The following is a 21,739-nucleotide window of genomic DNA, read 5'->3' as shown; positions in this document are numbered from 1 at the left end:
CAAGATCATGAATCTATCCCATCTTGTAATAGATCCATTTGTGTTGCTTCATCAATATCTATATCTAATGGAATCTCAAACGATGACTGAAATCTGATCTATATCGGGTCCTGTGAGTAGCATGTCATATAAAACAATGACCAAAAATGTGTCCTTACTCCTCTTCACATATAGGGTACTCTCTCTTGGACTGTTGCAAAAATCATCTGCCAACCAAAGAGCCTTTTTCAACCTACATACTTTAGACTCTTCTCCCTTTCACCAACAAAGCTAGGAGGCTGCAATACATACACCTCCTCATGTAAATCACCATTCAAGAATGCAGTCTTAATGTCCAACTGATGTACATTCCACCCATGATGTGCTGCCAAAGCAATGAGATACCTAATGGTAGTCATACAAGATGTGGGTGCAAAGGTCCCATCATAATCAATGTCCTTTTGTTGGGCATACCCCTTTGAAACAAGTCTGGCCTTGTAGCAATCAATGCTACCATCTACTTTGCGTTTAAACTTGTAAACCCACTTAGTACCAATGGCAATGAGGTAGATCTATCAAATACCAGGTGCCATTCTTAAGTATAGAGTTATACTCATCCTATATAGCATGCATCCAATGATCATCATACCGTACTTCCTCAAAGGAAACAAGTTCCTCCTCATTACATACAGTATAAATGAGAACATGACCCACATATACCAAGATTTTCACATTAGCCTTCTTCTTGTAGTATTCCTTTAAGAACCCAAAAATTTGTCTAGGATTTAAATCTTGAAGAAATAAGGACTCTAAGGATTAATCTTTGAAAAAGTATGCTCCCCAAACAAGATAATGCAAGAAATCACTCAAAATTGGTTACTAAATTTTTTGTAAACCCTAATTTTAGGAATTAAAAAAATTCAAGAAATCAAGATCAAGAAGATTAAGAAGATCAAGAAATTCAAGAAATCAAGCAATAAAGTGGATTCGGGTTCCTAAAAACAGTGATTAATATAAATTCAAAAATAATTAATAAAAATTTTATTTCTAATTTTCTCAAATCAAGAAATTAGCAAATCTAAAAACTGTGTAAATATAAATTCTAAAAGAATTAGTACTAATCAATATCTAATCAAAGCATCAAGATCTAAGCCAAGAGCTCTGATACCAATTCCAAAAAGTAACATCTAGATTAGCTAGGATTAATTAGCTTGATTAGCCTGGATTAGAGAGAAAGCTAGAGAAGATTTCTAAAGGTATCCAATATCTAGTGATATTCAAAGGTATCAAAAGGGTTACAATGCCCATGAACCCTCTACCTAATATATATAGCCTAAGGCCCCCAAAAGTACACGTGAATGACCCTAAGCCCAAGTGCCTAGGCCCCATACCCACCAATGTGCATGTGCATACTGAATCTACTTCATTTTATAGTGTTGTTGTTACCTCTGCTTGTGCTTGCATGCTTGTGGATTGTGGTCTATGCATGGTGTGATTGCTTCTCTCCCTTTCTCTCTCTTCAATGTCCATCTCTCACACACTCATTGCATGTTTGCTACATTGAGGTGACACCAATGGAGGCAAGGTTAAGGACCCTAGATTCTCCACAAGAGAGGGATGTTTAATATTGAATAGCTAAGGGTGTAAACAATAAGACCCTTATATTCATTACCTTCTTCCCCTCATGCAAGGCACAAGAATTCCCATTTTAGTGAACAATTAACTCAAACCACAAGGAACTAACTATAAAAAAAAGGTCTTATATGAGATCTTATCTTAGTTAATGATAATCATATATTATTTTTTTAGTCTAAGCTTAAATTTTTGCTACTTTCAACACCTCAATTTCGAGGAGCATTGTCATATAGAATTTTTTTAGTCTAAGCTTAAATTTTTGCTACTTTCAACACCTCAATTTCGAGGAGCATTGTCATATAGAATAATAAAAATTCAAGAATTTAGGTTCTAAACTTAACAATATTTTAAAAAGTGGGAATTGGGCCTAAATTTAAGAATTTAGGAGTCTCAATATTTTAAAAAGTGGGAATTAGGACCTGTATTCAATCCTAAAACTCTCAATAGTTTAAAAAGTGAGAATTGGGACTTTCCTAAAATTGGATCTCGTATTACAAGTTGTCCATTTTAGGTCATTTTTATATCAACTCATTACATTTCTATTTCGTGTCCATGCATTTATCTCCAAATGTTTTTATCTTCACTTTTAGATTAAAATCTTATGTGGCAATATAGAACCCATTCCATGCAACTATCTCAAGAGTGCTTGTGCTGAAATGATTTTATATAACTATCTCAAGATATCTCTTTCCATCTTATTTTTTTGTGACAACATGGCATCTACTTTTTGGTCTTTCCATCCCCCTTATGCAACTGTCTCAAGGGTGTCTCCCCAGATGCCTTCATGTTTTCTTGTTGCAACTTAGAAATTTATGGCAAGGTAGCAACCATAGTCTAAAAATAAGAAATACACGGTAAGATTTTCCTTAAAAGGCCATTGGATGTAGATCTCATTATCCATAGCACCTTAATCATATATAGATCTCATTAGATGTAGATATCATTATCCATAGCACCTTAATCAGTATGTATGCCAAATGTGAAGCCATCAAGTGTTCTAAAAGTTAGTTCATCTGTAAAATTATTTGAGATAAACCAAAAACTTGTAGTTTTCTAACTTTAGTGAGTACTTCTATCCACTATAAAACATATCCACCAAAGGCTTTTTGTTAGAGATAGCTGGTGGAATGGTCACTAATGTTTTCAAAAACTATAAGTTTTTGGTTTAGTTTAGAGAGTTTACATAGGAGCAAGAGTATTTTGGACTTGTTAAAAATTAGACAAGGGAATGAGTAATTTAGAGCCTTTCCTTGCCCTTGGAAAAAGGACTAAGAGGCATAGGGGAGCAAGTAAGACCCTCCCAAAAATCTTAAACTCTTCCCATAAATTCTTATTAGCATTTAGTCAATGATGATGAGTTTGAAAGGGCGTCAAATGAATAACCATTAAGATTTTGATTTCATTCAATAATGTTGTGCTACCAATTTTGGAGATTAGCATTGTGTAGAGGTGGAAAAAGGGCACTAGGACAACCAAGTGATTGTATATCAATGACAACCATATATTGAAAAGCATTTTGTAGAGGTGCAAAAAGGGCACAAGTATAGCCAAGTGATTCTATATCAATGACAACCATATATTGGAAAGAATTACACTAACCTTCATGGTGGGTAAAGAGGATTTGTTTTGAGTCTACTCAGGGCAGAAGAGGGACATGCTAATAAATGATGTCGAATTGACATAAAATGATTGCTCTTCACTAATTCTTCATTCACGTGTATAAAAGTTCATATTAAAAGAAAATCCTAGCTCTATAAACAAGGTAAGTACCATCATAAGGTCAGTACAACCAAAGAGAGAAAGGGAGGCATAAATGGGGACACAACAAAAGAGGGGAATGATGGAGATCATGCTAGCTTTGAGAGGTATACTATCGCCCTCTATATATAGATTTCATATACCTTAATATGAATTCCTTGATTGAAATAAAGAGAGAAAATCTTAAAAATATTAGAAGAACCTTGCTTCAATCCATAATTCAATCTACTCAAAGCTTTCTTGCCCCTTTTATCTCAATATGGTGACACACTACTCTTCCAACCATCAAATCTTCATCAAAGCTTCAATAACATATTCAAGGTTTTACATTATATCTCAAAGTATTACAATGGCCTTGCTGCCTATACACTATAACTCTAGTAAACCAAAATGGATTTTATATAGCCTATAAACCATTGGTGGCATATTAACCATAATCTCACCAACCATGCCCATAGCATAAATGCGGAGGTATCATCCTAGCATGTCATCCATATCTACACTAGTTGAGCTTAATATCTCAATACTCCCCCCTCGAGCTCCACATGGGAATACTTCTTTGCCAAAGGGGTGAAGGGAGATCTCTCTTCTCTATGCATAGATGGAGGCAACGAGAGATGTTCCTTTTCGATAGTTCTGTCTCATAACAGGTGGGGGAAGAAAAAATTAATGGATGAAGAGAATCTCTAATCAAACCTATTCAAACAAGCATCCACTAGCATCTAAGAACCCAATAGCATGAAAGCAAGAAAGAAGAGGAAAGAAGGGGAGCTCCCAAGTAAAATATTACAAGGGAATGATTATGTCTTGCTTATTATCAAAAATGACACATATACAAATGACTAGTTTTCGTATTAGGCGAGCCAAACTTAAAAATGGTTTGGCCTCTATTACTAGTCTTAAGAAACTATGTACACAGTCTGTAGACTTTTCCTATTTGAAATTAAGCACATGGTTATGTTACTTTATATGTTCTAGCACCATCTTAGAAAGGATAAGTACATGTTTGAGTAAGTAAGATGGCAAAGCACCTATGGTAGGCCAGGCAGGTGAAACCATGTTAGCCTACAACATACCACCCTTCATAATGATGATCGCATCCTCGCATCACCGAAGTTGGAAAGTTCATTTACCAAGGTGAAAAGGTGTGGAAAGTTGGATGGGGTGGAAATGTATAGAAAGTTGGCTCTACCAGACTGGAAAGGTATAGATGGTCCAGGATATTCCATGTTGGTAGCCAAGGTTAAGTGATATTATTCGAGACTAAACCATAGCGCAAAGTGGTGGGAAGCATTAGGTAGCCTTATTGATCATTGATCAAACAGCTTAGTGAGATGGCATGTGAAATGATAGGTAATGTTGAGGCTCTTCATACTAGGCCTTTGATGGTTATGTGTGGACCATTTAACATGAGGCAGTTGGTAGAAATGGTCTGCACCCCTATAATTATCCCATGGAATGATTTACATGGGGAGATTGTGGTGTAACATGAGCGTATGTTTCGAGTTCACATCATAATGGGGAGATGACAGTCTAAATCTTTGTGGCATAACATGAGATTATGTTATAATATTTATGGCGTAACATGAGATTATGTTATAATCTCAAAGCATACTGCTAAGAGATGAGGCTTCTTTGTGGTAAAGCAAAGGTTACATGCATTGAAGCTCTTTGAAGGTACCTGCAATGTCGAGGCTTCTCCAAGTGATGGGTCATACCATGGTCCCCACATATAGAGATGTACTTAGAGGGTTAGTTGGCATTGAGGAGTTACTTGTAGGTGTATGTGTTTGTGCACGTCACGAGAAAAAAAATGATGCCCATATTAAAATTTGCATGTGACTACATGAGCAATGGGTGAAAGGTGTGCCTTGTTGTTGAGAAACATGGGTATCTTGGATATGTGCATGGCTATGGTGATTAGTACTAATCTTACATTAGTTTGGTGATTAAACTACTCTAAGGTGGGTGATGTCTAAGTATACTGTATTGCAGGAGGACTCAGTAGGAGAGGTGAAAGTTGGTCTTTCATGGGTCATCATAGGCACTACCTCCTAGGGAAGGATCATTGCACATCTCCTTTATTAGGTCCAAGACCTACCTTCAAGTGAGTACACGCCAATGTAAATGTCATACATGGGACATGGCATGCCTTGCAGCCCTCTTATTCTTGGAAGTCCAAGTCCCGATAAGCTCTCTTTTACAAGGAAATTCTCAACTTTTGAGATTCTTATCCAAATGGATGACTGGGAACTTAAGAGCTCACACTTCTAAACCTAAAGAGAAGGATCAGTTGTGCCACAATGAGCCCTCTCCTTCTATATCCAAGCTAAAATGACATCCAAAAGTTTCCATGAACAAGCTGGGACACTACTTTAAAAGTAATGAAATAAACGTCATATTACCTGTTGTTTTGTAAAGGTACACTAATCTGAGCAATCTTGGATGGTGATGATGGTGTTAGCACAATCACTAAGGATTGTCGAGAGGCCTCAGGAAGCCCACCACTCATAAGCACAAGCCTCTGGTTAAGCTTACTAATGGGAACATAGCTAAACCTTTATGCATCCTTCAAGATGCAAAGCTTAAGGCCTTCGAGCTAAGCTGCCATACATCTTCATGGTGATGGTTTTTTAGAGAAGAGGGTTATACAAATCCAAGGCTAGTTCACAATTAAGAAAACAATCACATTTATATATGTAAGGGTAACATCGTTGGGGGTGCTTTAGTCGAAGCATGCAATAGAGACGCAAGGCTAGTTCACAATTGAGAAGGGTAACATCATTGGGGTTGCTTTAGTTGAAGCAGGCAACATAGAACCTCACACCACACATCGATTAATATATATAGTGCTTGTAATAAGATATTGGATGGCGAAGATGAAGACCAAGAATATGAGCCCCTCCCTGAGCCTTCTAACTCCAACGATTGGATTCACATTCTAGCAAAAAATGGAAACTCTTCCATAGAAGCTTGGGACAAGGTTTGCATGATTGGACGGTGTTGAAATCACATCCTTGTTTATGCTTGACTAATATTAAACAGAACCAGGATGGAATTGGCTCACCTTGAGTTAAAGTTCCCTAGAAAATATTATCTAGCTGCGTGGCCCACCTTGGTTAACACAAAGGCTAGCCATAACATTTTGTCTTAGGAGACATGGACCTCATTAGGGAACCCACCCCCTCACACCATGCAATAACCACATTACCGTGATAAACAATTCCCCATGGGTTCTATTGAAGTTGAATTTTAATTGAAACTAAGCATGTGTCTTACAAGTTTTATGTGACCCACCACGTAGGTATAATAAAAGAGAGTATCATCCTCAAGAGGGGATGGATTATAGCCAAATAATTGTGTAGTTAATTAGAGGAAAAGAACCGCAAACACTCAAGCTTCCCCATGGAATAGTTATCATATTCTTGGTGGATGAGGCCACCCAAACTTATCAATATCCCAAGCCTCATCCTCCACTTATAAGTCCCATCATTTCAAAATCAACCCCTAAAACTCAAAACTTATCAACATCCCAAGCCTCATCTTCCACTTTTATAAGCTCCCCCCTCAACCCATTATGGAGATCCAAAACTTCACCATGCAAAGAAGATGACCACCCCCTAAACCACAGACCCTAGAATCCTTTGGGGAGGTCACCTAGAAGGAATGGGTATGTAAGAGTATCCTAGCTAGCCAAGGAAAGTATGAAACCCAAGCAAAGACCTAGGAGCCACCATTTAGCCAAAAGCCTACCCATGAATGGAGATCCCTAGTAATAAAGTTTTACCCACCCCATTAGATCCCATTAAGCTCAAGTCTTCTATGATGGAAACCCTTTTGTTTGGGTCCCAAAAACCTCGCAGAGTGCACCCCAATCTCCAAAGTCAAAGAGAGCCAGTGGGGCAACCTCGGACCCCAGTTCAAGCAGTAGATGGGTCCCAACCAGGCTATTAGAAGCACAAAGCAAACCCCTATATTTGGGTTCTAAAGTCAAGAAAACCTACACCACAAACCTATATAACCATGCCATTAAATGTCAGACCAAAGATGGTGTGGAGAGACCAAAAGCCATTCCTCTGGAATCAACTCTAAAGCTTAAGCGCAAGAATGGAGAGTAGTGGCTTCCACCTTGACTCATGTGTCGACACCCCTACCCATCCATGTTCCCATCAAAGAAAAGCCACCTAGGGTGCCAAACCCCAAAGAGAACCGTGCATACACTTTCGTGGAAGTGTTGAGCCACCCCAAGGGCTCAAAAAGATCACCATGACCCCACAACACCTGTATGTGCTAGTCGACAATACTAACTCATAAGTTGGAACTGGAAAGACAAAGCTTAATTAAGCATGCCAACGGAGTTGACCGATATATTTTGTCAAAGTTAGAAGGTGTGCAAGCGTATAGTCAACCATTAGTATTAAATTAGTGTCACACCCAAGATACCCTTGCTCAGTATAATGACACATCAAGCGTCCTCGGTGATTCATAGAGGGACTACATGTAACAACGGTAGCATCCAAGCTTCCATTGTCGTGGATGGGCAAGCAATTCTCCACCCACCCTCGCCCGCTGAGCGTGGGTATGGTTATGAGACCCCTACCCTCTCTGCGCATCGAACTCCGAAGTGCTAGCAACAGCAAAAGTAGCAACCTCTTGCGCAGGGCAGAGCTTCCCACTCCGGGCCTCGCCCCCACGAATGTCTGGGCAAGGGACTAGTCTGGCGGTTCTTCCAAAACTGAGACCGAAAAAACTTTCCTCGCCCAGAAAGCACGGGCGATTCCTCCAGCATTCTTCTAACGAGAATTTAACGGGGTCAAGAGCCTTAACTATCCTTTGCATTTCGACCGAACCCACGGGTCATATGGCCGAATGAAGGGAGGGACTTGCACTTGGTTCATAGAGATCATCGCTTTTTTCCCCTGAAGTGAGGCATAGCCCGTTGATTCTTTCCCATAGAACAAAAATTTCCCTGTGACTTACTTTAACTATCGTAACTTGAACATAACTGAAATTTATTGTAGGAATCCACCGATCTAGCCTATGGGTTAGCCAACCGCCCAACCACTGTATTGGTGGGATCCCTCTTTATAAAAATTTGGTTGTGTTTTGTCCCGATTACTAGGGAAAAGAGTTTCCAGGCCCCCTAGCTGGCACTCATGCAAAAATATAAAATAGAAACACCACTTACGCACCCAATATAAAATTGTCTTTTCTCAGATTTAACTATTTTCAAGACAAAACTGCAATAAAACCACAGTGTTTCCATCATAATCCTCAATATTCCAGTTCCATTGTTTTCCAATCAAGTGCCATCCGGACTCTTTGTTGAAGACCAACTAGTCAACCAATGAGATCCAATTTCATAGTTTCCAGTTTACTTAAATACATTTCTCAGATCTCCCTCGACATACGCATGGGTGTCCTTGCAACCACAAGCCCATGCATCGCCTGGTCAGAACCCTCTAGAATCCTCCTTAGGTGTCCTAGTACTTCACTCAGGGACCGCTTCTTCGGCCCTCACCCATCGTACCGGAAATGCACCATTTTAACCGTACCGAGGCTGGTCAAGGCTGGTCAAGACCTTGGTAGGCTTTGCCATGAGAGACGTCCTTCTATGACTCCTCGCCGACTATTGCAACGTAAACTCTCCTTAGTTTAAACAATAAACCAAATGCTTCCTCCAGCATTCTGGCGTAAGATAGTCCTTTACAAAAACAGAGTCTCTATGCAAGTAGGATTTTCCCATTGAGTTTGATTTCCTCTCACGAAAAGCCATTTTACGAGAAAACATCTTTAGTGTTGGTTTTACAAGACCCTTTTTTTCAAAACCCAAACTGCCTCAATGAAAATCATGAATCTCATATCTCGGGTGATCCATCCATCAAAAACGAATTTCTAACTTATTTCTAGACGATTTCAGGTCTTAGGGAAAATTCTCTAAATCAGACAGTCATCCCTTCTTCGTATTGAAGAAATGGGAATAGTCACAAGTCTTGGCTTAATTTACAATTCAAGAGATGGGCAGGCATCTTACTGGCCCACCTTTCTCAAGTGGTCATGGTCTAGCAGCACAGAATTACTTGAATTTATTCCTAGATTTATTTCCTAAAGATATTTCTCCATTTATCTCATAAAATAAATGTGATTTCTAATCGTAAGGATAAACATCCAATAATATGAAAATTAATTCTACTTTGGATATGATAGAACTATAAATAACTCTACTCGTGAATAATGGAATTTAACAAGGATATTTCTTTTCCTAAATGATCCTTTAATAAATATGCATACATCATTTTTTTTAAATTTTCTCATAGAAATATTCTTAAATATTCTCTTCTCCATTTGAACCTAGGCATCAACATGCCATAAGTATCTACATAGAAATATGATGAAACATTCTCTTTTTGATACCAAAATTAATTATGCATATTCCTATTTAAAGATATAATGAAAATTTCTCTTTTGATAAATGAAAATATTTATGTATATACATACCATGAATATACCTATTTAAAATATAACAAAAATTCCTCTTTTAATATTTAAAATATTTATGCATAGAATATCATGAAAATTCCTCTTTTTGACATCTAGATATTTATGCATGCACATACTATGAATGTATATTCAAAAATGTAACAAAATTTCCTCTTTTAGTATTTAAAATGTTTATGCATAGAATATCATGAAAATTTCTCTTTTTGTATTATTAAATTTATGCATAAACATAATTACATAAAATATGGTGGGACTTCCTCTTTTAATATAAAAATTCTTTATGCATAAACCTAAGCATAATTGTATCTAAGCATCTTGTTTATTTAAAAAAAATATCCAAACATAACTTCCATATGAAAATAAATATATGAATGTTATCCTAAGCTCTCTTTCATTATAAAATGAATAAATATGAAATTCCTTATCATAAAAACAAGCTTAACAAGCTATACATCAACCCCAACCTAAGATACAAGAACCTAAACACTAGAAAGTGGCATAAAGGTCAGGTCTAGCTCAACAACTCAAAGAGATGAGGGGGTTTATGGCCTAACCTGTTCACCCAAGTGATCCCCTGTCCACACCACCGCTAGGATAGGCGGTAGTGTAGTCCACCTCTAATCTCAATACAAACTCTGCATATAACTGTTTTGCAAAGTATAAGGGAATTCGGTTATGGTATGGCATCCTCCCATAAGCAGCGACATATCGGCTATAGATATGCACCACAATAGCTAGGTGGGAGCACCTAGACATAAGAAGCACTTTTCCAACCATAGGATGGACTCCCTAGACATATCTAAATAGATCTAAAATAGAATATCTAATGACAAAGAGCTTTTCCACCTCGTGGTAAGTCAAGCCACATGAAATGCTAGCGGTACATTGTGTCTCTAGCCACTCATCTACAAACGCGATGCTACCTAGAGTACATAAGGAATCTAGCATCGACTCTAGATAAGGAATCTACCATGATGTGCAGGGTAGATGGTGTGTCACCTTGACTTGCACGGACCATCGTGATAGCTCATGGTGAATCATAGCAATGAGGTCCTAAATGGATTCACATGTGAGTCCATGCTGAGGATGCGATGCGACCTAAATGAAAACCCTAATCATAGCAATGAGGTCCTAAATGGATTCACATGTGAGTCCATGCTGAGGATGCGATGCGACCTAAATGAAAACCCTAATCTAAGTGTGTGATCAAAATTTTTAATAGAGATTCGGAGATACCTAATGGAGAATAAGTGAATGATTAAGTGATAAGCTAATAGATATTAGGGAGAGAGGGAACTCTAAGAGTGACCATTGAGAACACAAGGAAAAAAAGGGGCTTTTTATAGCTCAATCGAGTTGGGGGGTTAGGGTTTTAGACATCAGGGGACGTGTCAAAGTGACGATTGGTTGCCCATATAACTCGATGGAATTACTAAAAATTATGTTTTTTAAAGACCTCGATGTCAATCACATCAATTTGGTTCTCATCATAGCTAGGTCTTGACATAACTCAATTGAGTTACATGGAAAATGTGTGTTTCTTAATCGCATTCCATAAACTAAAAAATGCATGTCCATCAAGCATTGGGTTTTTGCATAACACTTATTTAAATTATGCATTCTATGTTAACAATGATGTGCATTCTATGTTAACAATGATGTGCATGCATACCATGGGTTGAGTACGTAACTTGATCAAGGTGAACATCCACGTAGGCACCATGCAACTCCTTCGAGTTACATGATGGATATTTACCATGCTCGATTGAGTTATTTGGATAAATATGGCATCCCATATGCATGTCTATTATGTAACTCGATCGAGTTACATGGTGCCTATGTGGGATGTCGACTGTGTAACTCGATCGAGTTACATGACCATCGATGTTGCAAGGATAATAACTCAATCGAGTTATACCATGAGCCTTTTTTGAGTGCCACTTGGCATGATGTTATTGGATACATAACTTGATTGAGTTACATCAACCTTGTTCCATGATCGAGTTACATCAACCTTGTCCCATCATCCCAAAGTGAGGACCGTTATTGTACAAGGACTCATAATCTATTTGATACGACTAAGGGAAACCGGCTCTTCAAGAGCCTCCATATTTTTTGTAGATCTGTAAATAAGGGATATAGTGGTCGTCATATGATTAATAAATATCTAAAGCAACTCATGGTAGCTAATCATCTCGCTTGTGGAAGATGCTAGTGTGGAGATTAATGTGGGTAATGAGCAATTTCGACGTATTTTTTTACTGTGCATAAACTATAAAATCTTGGCTTCATCAACTTTCATATCTAGTGGAATGAGCAGTTCTTGTTGGTTAATGCATATGGTGCATAAACTATAAAATATTGGCTCCATCAATTGTGGAATGAATAATTTTGGTTGGTTAATGCACGGTGCATAAACTATGAAAAATCTTGGCTTCATCAACTTTCTTATATGGTGGAATTCTAATTTCTAAATCGTGGAGGTGATAGAAAATAAATATCCAAATGTTGATTGGTGGAATAAAATATGCATAGCCAAGGCATAGTCAAGAGTTTCTTCAAAACACTATTCCTTCATAAATAAAAGATATAAAATGTATTACAATGTCAAAAATATGTGTCAAGCCAAGGCATAGTCAGGAGTTTCTTCAAAACACAATTCCTTCATAAATAAAAGATGTAAAATTTATTACAATGTCAACACTACATAACATAGACATAACACAAAGACTTTACTCTCTAATAATGAATGGTGTAACTAAAAAAAGATATAAAGTGGACTCTCTCTATTTTTCAAAATTACATAACATAGACATACACAAAGACTTTACTCTTTGATTGTTATAATTACAAATATACTTCTTTATATGCTAAGGTAGTTTCACGTGCAAATGCAAAACATGTATGTAAATTCAAATCATAACACCATATAACCGTATTAAATATTTAGTACCTATATCTCTTACATGTCTACACCACAAACTATAATCCGAATTCGCTTCAAACTCATTTAAATACACCAAACAGGGAAATGTTGAATGTGACTTTACCCAAAAAACCAACCATCCATCTCTTAATACATTAGCATGTTGCCACTTATGGATCAATAATAAAGAAATGAAGGTGCCATATGCCACCATGTAGAAATGAAGGCATGCCACATATCACCATGTAGAAATGCTCCATTTCTAGAGGAACCCAATATCACTTCATTTTGTGTCCATAAATTAAATTATAGCTTTTGTGTGTGTGTGTGTGTGTGTGTGTGTGAGAGAGAGAGAGAGAGAGAGAGAGAGAAAGAGCTTGTGTGCTGTGGTATGCTTGTCCAAGTGGGTACGTGTGCATACATACACTCGCACATACATAGGCTTCTAAGAGGTAACCTTGTGTACCTGTAGGATTGTGTCATGGGTAGGTGCATGCATGTAATTGAACATGTCTCCATGCTTATCTATGTCTATGCATGCACTTGTAGGCCTCTACGTGCTTGCAGGTGTGTGCATGTTGGGAAATGACATTCTATCTTGTTTATCTTTTTGGTAGAGGATTATATAAGAGGCAAGTTTTAGTTCTTCCTCATGTATATGACGAAGATTCCCATTTTAAAAGAATGAGAAAGTATGTAGTGGAGAACAACTTATGTGGTGACAACACAAAAAGAGGGAAAGAGTCTCTTTAAGCTTTGCGACTCAATCTCCATAAACTTAAGAAAAAGAGAAGCATTTGTAAAAAAGAATGAGAAAGTATGTATTGGAGAATAACTTATGTGGTGACAACACAAAAAGAGGGAAAGAGTCTCTTTGAGCTTTGCGACTCAATCTCCATAAACTTAAGAAAAAGAGAAGCATTTGTCAAAATGAATGGGGTTTCCATATTTTTTAATTCTAAGAATTATGAGTTAGTTTAGAAGGATGTTAATGCAACCACTTATGTCTTTAAGGTTAAAAGTATTCTTTCAAGATGCACACACATTCTAATGTCTCAAGCATAGCCTAGAGGTGATGTGATTGAAATGAGGACTTGTTCTCATGGGGTGTGCCCAACCTCTTTTGGGACAACAAACTACATCAAGGTGAGCAACGCTTAGGTAACAAGAGATCTAGATGGGGTGGCCAAGTGAAAGTTGGATAAACCGATGACCTCACTTCCCTCTATTCTTTCACCCCTCCCCCTCACTCCACAAAGGGGTGAAAGAAAAAGTGTGTTCCTCCTCTTAAAAAGGAAAAGAAAAAAAAAGTGGAAGCTGCCGATGGATAGGGAAGCAACATGAAACATCTACCATGGTGAAAGAGAGTGTAAGTGTCATTTTTTGGTGATGGACGGTCTAGAAGTGTGTATAATGGGGGCATGGTACATCTAGCATATTCGAGAAGTGTGGTCTTTGGCGATGGATGGGGCCATGGTACATCTATCAAATTTAAGAAGTGTGGTCTTTGCCTATGGGGATGGTGCCACGGTACATGTAGTGTTATACTACCACCACCACCACCACCACCACCACCACCACTTGTGGTTCTCACAAGGCTACCTTTCTTTTATGGATGTTGCAAATAGCCTTGCATTGTGTATACTTTTTATGTACAAGGAAGTTGGAACTACTAATTTTATCTTAGTATAATGAGCTATGGCTCCCTTGCTAGTCAAAAATAATATTCTAAAATAGATGAATTTTAGGGCTTTTACATTGATGAAAAGGCTGATCAAAAATCAAGATTGGCCAGTAGGAGGGTTCTTCTCTAGAAGTTGATTTGTCCAACAATCAAAAGAAAGGTAATGAGTGAAAGCAACAAGAGTACTACATGTGTTAAAATAGACCGTCCCCTTTTCTAGGGGGGAGACTCCTGGTCCGGGATCTCCCTCTTTGCCCTTTTTCCATTTAGCTAGTAAAAAAAACACCTAAAAATTTGAGATTGTAAGTGAAGTTATATGTCCTTGATGTTGATAACTTACAAGCCCTAAGGGCCTCCTTTTGGACGCTCTCTCTCTCTCTCTCTCTCTCTCTCTCTCTCTCTCTCGCTCTCAGGTGGAACGGTCCCTAGATTTGGAGGCGTTTTGTGCAAATTAGGGAGGGAGTACTTGGCGGCCGCCTTCTGCTATTGCCCCGATTCCTTCTCCTAACCACAGATCAATCCCATCCATTCTCCACCAATCCTTGTCTACAGCTTCATTTTTCCCATCGTTTTACTGCTCCCTAATCAGCATGGTTCACCTCATAACGTGTTTATCTCCAATGCTGTGATTGCTTGGCCTTCTTGAGAGACTGCAGGGGCTAAAAAGCTAACGCTGGCCTCCGTGCATCGCCCTGCTGTTTGCAAGTGATTGAACAAAGGTAAAGCCAGCAAATCTTTTGTGGCGTCTCTGATTCTTGACTGCAAAATCAGGTAGTTCGACTTTGTGCAAGATCACATAAAAAGGTGCCCTTGCAGCATCCCCGACATGCCCGCAGACGATCACGATGGTACAAAAGAACTTTTAGCAGCTGAGGATTGTCTCGAGAGTTGCAAAGGAGAAGGAGGAGAAGGAGGCTCTTCTTCCTTTCTTGAAGGCAAGGGCCCATTCCCTCGGTATATGTCCTTGGACACTGCATCAGATGCCCTGCACCGATCCTTTCTAAACAAGCCACCACTCCTTGCCCAACCCCGACCTCGCCGATGCCACACCGAAAGTGACATCAGGACCTTCTCCGATCGGAAGTCTTCCTTTAGAGGCGACTTCGGCCATGCTGCTGCAGAGACCTACCTGATCACAAAGCTCAGTTTCACCCTGCTGAAATATCTTGGGTAACATAGGTTTTCATCTCCCTCCCAGTCTGCCTTTTTTAAAAGATTCTGTGTTTCGTCTGTTGTCTCGCAAACCATTTCATCAATTTAGTTTATTGGTTATCGATGGCTGAACAAGCTAGGAGCACTTGCACTTTATGCTTTGTTTGTCATGCCAGGGTTTATTCAAGGTTCGATTTTTTTATGATAGAGTTGTAGACCTGCCTGATTCAAATTCTGCATGTATTTTTACTCTATTGTTTTTAGGCTTCCAATCAGCCAAGAGAGATGGGCAGGCAAGTGAGTCTTGTAGCCCATGATAGAAGCTTGTGGGCTCTTCTGGAAGGCCTGTTATTCACAGAGCACTACATTAAAACACCCACATTTGGCCATTCATGAGCCTTGGCTATGGAAGGTACATGATGGACATACCTGAGTTGCAATTATCACAGGGAGGAAACTTAATTGAGGCTCTTGCAAAATGGAGGCTTGAGTAGAGAGGTTAGGGATGGAAAGGCTGTGCTTGTGGGGGTTGGGAGGAAATGCAGAGAGGGGAGGAGGGGTGGGTGTGGTGGTGTTTTTTAAGCTTAGGAGTGGTGGTTTGCAGCAGTTATCCAGTATGCAAGTTGTTACTTGAAATGTGACCAATCTCTCAAAGTTTCCTTTTCCTCTGCTTCAACTTGCAATCGCCTGGCCTTTCCATAGGATCCATACACAGATATCAACATAGAAGTGGCTGTCAGAGGTGGGAGCAAGTCTTTTTTTTTATAGTGTACTTCTAGGCCCTGGTAAAAATCCTCGCATTTACCTTGTATGTCATTAAGTTTCCTTTGGGGGCTTAGGGTTCAGTGCTTTTCATCGAGCTGGCAAAACAGTAGCACATTTTTTCTAGTTTATTTTCACATTGTTGCTGTATTTACAATGGATTGTTCCTTTCACTAAGTACTGGAAGTGCCTGGTGCAAGTGGAGGAATTTATAGCCAGCATAGCGTCACGATAGGTTTGAAAGGCCATGCCTTCGGAGGACAGCACCACTTCACTCACAGAATGTTTTGCTCATTATCTGCACCTTTTCTAAAAGGGATTTCGGATGGCATCTAGAAAGAATCTAGGTTTGCTTCACCTTGCTATAGAGCTTCTTTCAAAATGTGAGGAATATATTGATGCTATGTAGCTAATGCTATTGTTGTGTGTTTCAGTGGGTTACTATTACTTTTTCGACAAAAGAATCCACCGAAGTATTGTTTATGGACCAAAGCCAAGAAACCGGTAGGCTAGCAACACAATTGTTTACAAGGACAAACAACCTTCTTACTATGTCCCTATTGATTACTTGGACAGGCCTTTCCTGATTCTAATCGAGAACTGACAACCCCCATCTTGGCTTGGGTTTTGATTCTGCCAGGTTGGATCTTTATTTTGCCAGAGAATCTGGAGTCTCCAAAACCAGTGGTAGTATTCATAACTGGGGGTGCTTGGATAATCGGGTTAGTATATCTGTCTTAGATTGTTCTTGAGGTCTTTCTACATTTTATCAACTTAAGACATGCGCTATGAGGGGTTGTGCTACAGGCTTCCTACCGATCTGAGAGTTTGTAAAGCAAGTATTTGCTGCTAGACATATGAGCATTAGCCAACAAGACGTGCTTGTTTGTTTGCAGGTATAAAGCTTGGGGTTCTCTTTTAGGGCTAGAACTAGTGGAAAAGGATGTGATTGTTGCATGTATAGACTACAGGTGTGCAGTCTCATTTGTTCAAAGATTGCAAGTTTCTTAATAATGGGCATTTTGAGATGGCAAATTGGATTCTTTCTCTTTTTTCTCTTTTTTAAAAACATACTTTGATGCTTTCATTCCTTTGGTTTGAGCAGAAACTTTCCTCAAGGCACTATAAGTGATATGGTTGAGGATATAATGCAAGGTATTTCCTTCATTTGCAACGATGCTGCAAGCTACGGTGGTGATCCCGATAGGTATGCTGGCTCTCAATCTAGAGCCTTCTCTTGGCCATGTTTTAGCTTTTGCAATTTATACTGAGACATTTCCTTTCAGACTTTATCTGGCTGGTCAATCAGCTGGAGCCCATTTAGCAGCTTGTGCATTAGTAGAGCAAGCAATCAAAGAGAGTAGAGTTGGCAAAGGGTTAAAAGCAAGTGAAGAGAGTGAGGGAGATGAGGCTGAATTGCGATGGAAGGCTTCTCAATTCAAAGCCTACTTTGGCATTTCAGGCACTTTCACATCTTTGTGATGGCTCTTTCACTGATCCTGGGCTCAACTGCACAGAGGCTTATTTCGATGCCTCAAGACAGTAAGATAACAGAATGAACCCCCTTTGATAACTATAATTTCTTTCTTTTTTACAGATACAACCTTAAAAACCTAGTGGATCATTTCCACAAAAGGGGATTGTATCGCAGCTTGTTTTTAAGGTATACTGAATTGTCTTGTATTCCATTTCCAGATTTGCTCACATTTTTGGGGAAATAAAAAGATTTGTTCACATTAAAGTTTTAGGGTTTTTTATTCTTTGATTTGTACGGCTGTAGTATTATGGAAGGTGAGGGAGGGATCTCTTTTGCGGTATTCTCCAGAGCTTCGTGTGCAAAGCTTATCTACAAATGCTAGCTCCTTGTTACCTCCTATCTACTTGTTCCATGGAACAGCTGATCATTCGATTCCATGTGATGCAAGGTAAGAATGAATCTCTCTCTCTCTCTCTCTCTCTCTCTCTCTCTGTGCAAATGAAATAATTTACCCTACATCTTTTTGCAGCACATCTTTTGCGGACGTTCTAGTGTCTAGTGGTGCACGTATGACAACGAGAATTTATGAAGGGAAGACCCACACAGATCTTTTCTTGCAGGTCTCAACTGAAACATTTGAACAAAATTTCTTCTTGTTCTGTTTTTGTGCGATTTTTTCAACTTATTGTACGTCTTGGATATAGTCTTTGAGGGGGTCCCTTAGACCTGCCATTGGGTCTTCTTTTGTTGTTTAGAATCTCATGATGGAATTTTTATTTCAGGATCCGATGCGAGGTGGCCAGGATGTGCTTCTGGTGGACATTCTTGCAGTTGTACATGCAGGGGATAAAGAAGCACAGGTGAATGATGCTTTGTCAGAACCAAGATGAAGATTGGTTCCAGAGTTCCTTCTACAATTAGCTCGCGGTGTTAGCCCTTTTTGAATTAAAGACTAACCTCTTGTTTTGGAGGGCTGATGCCTTTCTTGCTCTATCAAAAGAAAATAACAGGGCATTTGACAGAAAAATGCATTGGCTGTTATATGAAGATTGGTTCCCGAGTTTCTTTCACAATCAGCTTGCAGTGTTAGTTCTATTTAAATTAAAGACTCGCCTCTTATTTTGGAGGATGAAGTCTTTCTCACTCTAGAAGGGCATATGACAGAACAATGCATTGGCTATTAAAATTAAAATTCAGTCTTTGTGTATGATATAGTCAGTCAGTCGGTCTATACACACCTGACTATGAACCATTCTTTGTTAGGGCATGTGCATTGGGATCATTTACCCTATTTGCACACTCATGTGTGAGGGACATGGTGTGGCAAGAGGAAATCAAGAGTTTTTATTGTTAATTGTATATTAGCTTTTCTTCAATGCTCAATTGTTATTTCCTATTCATTTTCTCCATCCAGTATTATGAATGATTCCTGCAGAGTTCAACAATGGCCAAAATTTTGATCCATATAAGGGCAGTTTCTGGCTGAGGTCAAGGGTTGTATGAGTCTGCTTGCGAGATGAATAGGACAGGAAAGACTTCAGCATTTCATACTGAAGAGACCTGAAGTTCTGTATATTGCAGATGCCTGCTCTACAACTATGCACAACCTATCAAGCAAACATTCCTGTAGCAGTCGGGATATAAAAAGGATGTCTGGGAACAGGATGGAACGTGCAAGCTACTTGTGACATTCTGCAAGAGAGATAATTGCAAGTGTTGTTCCTCAGATTCTCTGACCACGGAAAGCTACTTCTACTGATCCACTAATATCCAAAGGAAGCCTTTCCATCCTAAGAGTCCACTGATTTGGGGGGGGGGGGGGGTCATATAGATGAGGCCGTCTCCTTGCAGGATGGTCATTCGATACGTACCTTCTATGGCACTCATACACCACTTTCCTATGTAGCTGAAAAGACTGGGTACTCTCTTCAGAACATGCGAACCATAGTCAAGGGGATATGTGGATACTGTCTTTTAGATATCATGTGCTGGACAAAGCTCCTTAATCACATCACGTGTAAGTATTGTTGAAGTGGGTTTTAACTATGGCAAAGCTCTAGATGGGACTTCCCAGCCCTTGAATGCGCTAGTTTCCTCAACATTGCAAAAAAAGTGTGTTGTGATACCTGTGTGTGATTAGTAAAAAGAACACTTACAATACTTGATCCTTGCCACAGTTAATCTACTTCGTCTGGCAAGATCCACAGCAGTGGCATGCAATGTGAACTGATAAAGACCACATGCAATGCAAAGGGATGAAGATGTATCATGCTGGCACATGCTAATGCAAAAGGAGAAGGATTTGGTGTGTTCATACATACCTTCATTAGTGGGGCTACCTTCATGAGACGACCATGTGCTGGTATCAAGTTGCACGCAAACAACACAAGGCTCTAATTTTCAACCCTTACATTGATGTCAAAGTTGTACGGGATCCACATCTTGCCCTAAACTCTTGTAGGTACTTATAAGTTGCGACTAGTTAACAAGTTATAATGGGCACCAATCGGTAGGTCCAAAGCTTGGCTAGCTGTGGCTCTATCATAAGAAGAAAGGACAATTTTATTAACTTCTATAAATGACCCAATGGATCCATGAGACCATAGGGTTCAGTGGATCCATGTACTTGTGTGAAAATAGTAAATAGGCAATGGATGTCAGTTGATGTCTTGGCGATGATTCTTTAGGCTATACCTAATGTCTTCAATGTCTAACCTCAAGTCAATCTCCCCTCTCCTTAAGATCAAGTGAATGAGGCCCTCACAGATGCATTGTGGCAAGAGACCTGTGGCCATGAGCTCATTATAGACCTAGCCTTAGATGCCATTGAGAGAAAGATACTATTGGTAGAAATTGGAGGCGAAGGCTTTGACGCGCAGCAGATTCGACGACTCCACTTTGTTTGTACTTTGAAGGTAGCGAACGCCATTGCATCTTTGGTGAGGTTTGGAGGTCTCAAGTGCCTCTAGGGAAGTGCGAGAGTCACCTATCTAGGGGCTAGCGGGTTTGCTCCTGTTATGAGAAGGGATGGGAAACTGCAAGTTTTTCATAGTCTACGTGTATTTGTTTCATAAGGGATCAAAGACCCTAAGTAATGCTTTGACCATGGCTCTAGCCACATATCTCGATAGGTGGGCTTCAACGGTATAAGACACCCGGTATTGGTTGTAGAAAATGATCATGGTGTTGGTCTAGCCTATTATGACCCACATCTTGGACTTGCTAGCAATGCGTGGAACTCATTGGTAGCACATGATAGAACATCATCGCTACATAGTAAGCGTGAAAATTTGTCTGTTTTGATGAGGTTCGTAGGTGTGATGGTTGTAGCTCTTCCAGTCAAGGGAGGTTGTTTATCACATCTCATCTCATCCATTCACATCTACCCCGATCCACATCACCACATCACATCACATCCCATTCATTCACATCTATCCCGATTCACATCACATCACATCACATCCATTCTCATCACATCTCATCTATTCACATCTATCCCGATTCACATCACATCACATCCATCCTCATCACATCTCATCCATTCACATCTACTCTGAATCACATCACATCACACCCATTCTCATCACATCTCATCTATTCACATCTATCCCGATTCACATCACATCACTAGTCTATGGATATGCCATGTTACATATAGTAGTTGTTCCTCTAGAACCTCAATGGGAAATATCATTAGAGGCACAAGTTTATAGGGTTACAGAATCATCTTCTTTAGTATCTCCTAGAGACAAGCCATAATATGTACCTACCATGACTCATAAACCTAACATTGAAACATCAAAAGAAAGTCTCATGCTCATATTCCTAAGAAAGTAAGAAAAGTTATGGACACCATTGCATTGGT

At 39.2% G+C, this 21,739-nt stretch overlaps 1 pseudogene across 1 annotated transcript; it reads left to right on the top strand.

Annotated features, from left to right (window-relative positions):
* Positions 1–14,879: 14,879 nt before the first annotated feature.
* On the top strand, positions 14,880–19,316 carry LOC147611819 (putative isoprenylcysteine alpha-carbonyl methylesterase ICMEL2; annotated as a pseudogene). The gene is made up of 11 exons (XR_015263641.1): positions 14,880–15,653; positions 15,747–15,823; positions 16,832–16,901; positions 17,038–17,119; positions 17,294–17,368; positions 17,503–17,604; positions 17,684–17,875; positions 17,995–18,060; positions 18,178–18,322; positions 18,404–18,494; positions 18,657–19,316. The product of XR_015263641.1 is annotated as a putative isoprenylcysteine alpha-carbonyl methylesterase ICMEL2 (transcript).
* The last annotated feature ends 2,423 nt before the right edge of the window (positions 19,317–21,739 follow it).

This window comes from Cibotium barometz, chromosome 46 (assembly GCF_041138505.1).
Source record: "Cibotium barometz isolate CiBa-2024 chromosome 46, ASM4113850v1, whole genome shotgun sequence".
NCBI lineage: Eukaryota > Viridiplantae > Streptophyta > Polypodiopsida > Cyatheales > Cibotiaceae > Cibotium > Cibotium barometz.
Note: the sequence above shows the minus strand (reverse complement) of the source record. Positions and strands in the feature narration are given on the sequence as shown.